This window comes from Bombyx mandarina, chromosome 11 (genome assembly GCF_030267445.1).
Source record: "Bombyx mandarina strain Sakado chromosome 11, ASM3026744v2".
Classification (NCBI taxonomy): Eukaryota; Metazoa; Arthropoda; class Insecta; order Lepidoptera; family Bombycidae; genus Bombyx; species Bombyx mandarina.
In genome coordinates this window covers 3,093,745-3,097,902 of record NC_143218.1, presented here as the reverse complement: position 1 = coordinate 3,097,902, position 4,158 = coordinate 3,093,745, and positions in this window count along the sequence as shown.

The window sequence follows — 4,158 nt, the reverse complement described above, 5'->3', positions numbered from 1 at the left end:
TTTGCTGTTTTTTTACCTACTTAAATCAATATGGCAAAGAGTCTAGTAAAGAAGTTTGTTGTAAAAGTGCAATCGCGGCAATGAATTTTACAAATTAAGTTGTCGTTTGAAAGATTTTTTCGGATACACACGTTATTCCAATCCTCAGTAACAGCCTTTAAAAAAATTTTGCGTTTTGCAACAACTAAATTTCGGTCTTATTTTCTATAACAAAAAGTCTGTTTGCATCAAATTATTACAAATTTGCATGTCGGAAAAGCCACAATTATTAACGCGAATAGGGTGATCGAGCTAAGAGAAATATTGAGTACACCAATCACGTTTGTTGTCTTAGAACAATTTAGAAATCTTCTCTTGACGCTAGCAAACGAAAGCGAATGACAGTTCTTAGGACGGAGGCACCGTTCTTCAAGAAGGCTGGTTGGTAAGTGTGATGGCGTCTACGCGCCTCCATCGGCTAGGCTCTGTCGTAACACGAAGTTAGCCGAGCGCCGACGATACCGCAATCGTGCTGACATCTCTCGGGAATCGTGCTGCGTTTAGCTACCAAACTAATAACAGTTTCCGACATGCAAAATTTTAATCAAATGACACGGACTTGACTAAACCCTAACCCATGGATCAACCCGCTGAGTTTCTCGCCGGATCTTCTCAGCGGCTCGCGTTTCCGATCCGGTAGTAGATTCATTCGCGAAGCGGCTGCTCTTGAGTTGTTAAGTCTCCTTCGGAGGCGCTCGGGCGGCTATTAGCAAATCCCTCCCCTCCTGGCTGATCCTTTGCTCGCCCACCTGTCCTGGTGAAACTGGAAAGGCTTTCGGGCCACCAGTAATACGGCCGTCTGGTGTAGTGGTAAGTGACATGGTCACTACACAAGGGGGTCGCGGGTTCGAATCCCGCCAAGGAAAGATATTTGTATGATAAATATGAATGTCTTTTCCAGGGTTATGGATGTATATTAAATATATTATTATGTATGTGTATAATAAAAATCTTACATTTATTTCCGTTATCTGGTACCTGTAACACAAGTTCTTTACGAACTTATCACGGGACCAGTTAACGTGGCGTGATTGTTAGTAATATTTATATTTATATTATATTTATAACATTCAACAGTTTATTTATAACATTCAACAGTTTATTTATAACATTCAACAGTTATAACATTCAACAGTTTATAACATTCAACAGTTTATTTATAACATTCAACAGTAATAATTCCTTGACAAAAAAAAAATCGTCTCGGCCTAATGGGTAAGACGTCCGGTGCGTTCGCATCTAGCGACGCGTCTGTGTTATGTTCGAATCCCGCAGACTAGCATCAATTATCCTATTTAAATACTCAACTCACGTCAATTGTACTATGAGGAAGTAACAAATGATAGTGGACATTTTTTTATTTGCATTATTTTCTTGTTTTTTTTATTGCTAAGGTCAGTGAACAAGCTGATATTAAGTGGTTACTGGAGCCCATAGACATCTACAACGTGAATGCCGCCACCCACCTTGAGATATAAGTTCTAAGGTCTCAGTATAGTTACAACGCCTGCTCCGCCCTTCAAACCGACACGCATTACTGCTTCACGGCAGAAATAGGCGGGGCGGTGGTACCTACCTGTGCGGACTCACAAGAGGTCCTGCCACCAGTAAAATTACTTTTTTGTTACTTGACAATATAATTACTAGCATCTAATTTAGAAAATACGACTTTAGCTAATGTGTAAATGTACTGTAATGATTGTAAGTTTCTTTTTGCGCATCAATAAATTTTAAAATAATAATATCCGACTGTTTATATCCTATACGAATATAAACAGATTGACGTAAACATTTCTATGAAGCTTAATCTAAAGCTGAATTTACCGAGAACTAGAGAATGATGAATGATATTTGTGTATTTAACAAATAATCTTTCGTAAATAATGTTATTACGTGCTATCAAGAGCACTTTGATAAACTTTGACCCTCAATCTAGGTAGGGCTGTGTTCACATTTTTAATATCCTCTAATTAGATCGGCATGTGATTTTTTTTATTTTTTTTTATTGCTTCGATGGGTGGACGATCTCACAGACCACCTGGTGTTAAGAGGTTACTGGAGCCCATAGACATCTACAATGTAAATGCGTCACCCACATTGAGATATAAGTTCTAAGTTCTAGTATACAACAAGCTGCCCCGCCCTTCAAACCGAAACGCATTACTGCTTCACGGCATAAATAGGCGGGATGTTGGTACCAACCCGCGCGGATTCACAAGAGGGCTTTATGCGAGTCTTTTAACGCTCTCGATAGCGTAAAAGTTAACTCAATTTCGAATGGAGTTGGAACGTTTGTCTATGTTTGCCGCTAGGGGCGCTGTTCCAACTCCATACAAATTTGAGTTAAGTTTTACGCTATCGAGAGCGTTAAAAAGCTCGCACTAAGCACACAGTACAGTTTGTACGTAAACAAAATCTTTAAACGTCATCTTTATATAGATATAAGATTATTAGGTAATGTTGTTTTATTAAAATAAAACTTCAATCTGTTGCTCTGAAAGAACAAAGAAACGACATTTAAAGTTTATTTTATAATCTTGTAACTATCTAAATAGAAATTATTTTCATAAAATTTTACACAATGACATATTGTTTATCTGTCAAGGCTTTTCGACTTGACAACATGTCGACAGCGCATGCGTGACATAATTCAAATTAAAGAATCAAATTAAAGAAAGGAATAACTTTCTTTACATAGACTTCAAGACGTGATTGACCTGACAATTCCCGCTCGCCTGAAGTATCAATGACGATACAATAGTTTTATAAGTTCGCTCTAATATCCTGACCTGTAACGACAGGAGAAACGAAAAGATGAAATTTAATATTATAATAGTATATAAAATTATTTATTTGGGGAAAACAACAGCACGAAACAAACATATTATTGTAATATATTAAAAAAATAGCTAAAACAAAAACCAAACAAGTTTCCATCACTAAAATCACGAGTAAGTAGAAAGTGAAATAATGAAAAAAAAAGTTATTTATAAATAAAAGTTTACAAAAAAAACAAATGAAAAGCAACACTCTATTTTTTATGTGTATATACTCATCATTCACCTCAGCATCACTCATCACATCAGCATTTAGTGGACATGGGTTGAAGAAGAATAAAATATCATTACAAAAATATCTACCGGTTTGCGGGATTTGAACCTTGGCACAATCGCGCCGCTCAACACGACTGCACCGGGCGTCTTATCTATTAGGCCATCAACATCCACACTATAATAGTATCTAGCTCAATCCACTTTAACCTTGAATATCCGTCATTCATTTTCCTCCTATAAAACTTTACTTTATTTTTAGGGCCAAAAAAAAACCAGCACGTCTGAACACGGCTTTATGTTTTTATATGTTTAAGCTAACATTATTTCTGTCTGTCACAATTTATTTTTAGGATCTATTTGATTTGATCATTGAAAACATAGCTTGTTGTAATTTCTCGTATTTGATCAATCTGATTCGCGTCTATTTATCTATACTAGTGGTCCCGCAGTAGTCGAAATTCGACTATAATTAATTGAAATTATAAGTTTGAACATTATAATGGTTCTATTAACAAAGACTATTTAAATACTTCTATAATCACAGATTTCGCCAAGACTACACTATAGACAAATAATATTGAAGACAAACAATATTAATCTATTCCCAGTTTGACAACATCCTTTAACGATAAGCAAAAGGGTTTATTTGCGTGTGTGTGTCAAATACATGGTAGTGTGTGTAATGTTTTTTTAATGCATTTAAAGTATCTTTAATGCATAATTAAAAAAAAAAATAACACTCTACACTCCTTCTCCTATATTCTCTATAAGTATTGGACATTTGATACTCCTTCTTCCGTGTAATTTTCGAAAAAAGGGATACAAAGTTTTTCCTTCACGTATTAACATATAGATAATTTTTGATTTGGAGCTGAGTGGAGGAGAGTGGCGTGGATAAGATTACATTTTTCTCGCATAATCGGTCTCAGACTAAACTTCGAGTAATGTGAAATCCACTTTTTTCCTACCTAAGCTGATGGTCTTAAGAGACCATTTCAGCGTAACCGGGCGAGTAGGTGAGCGCGCGGGGTTCAAACCTAACCTTGTTTCTAACACTGACTTTAGC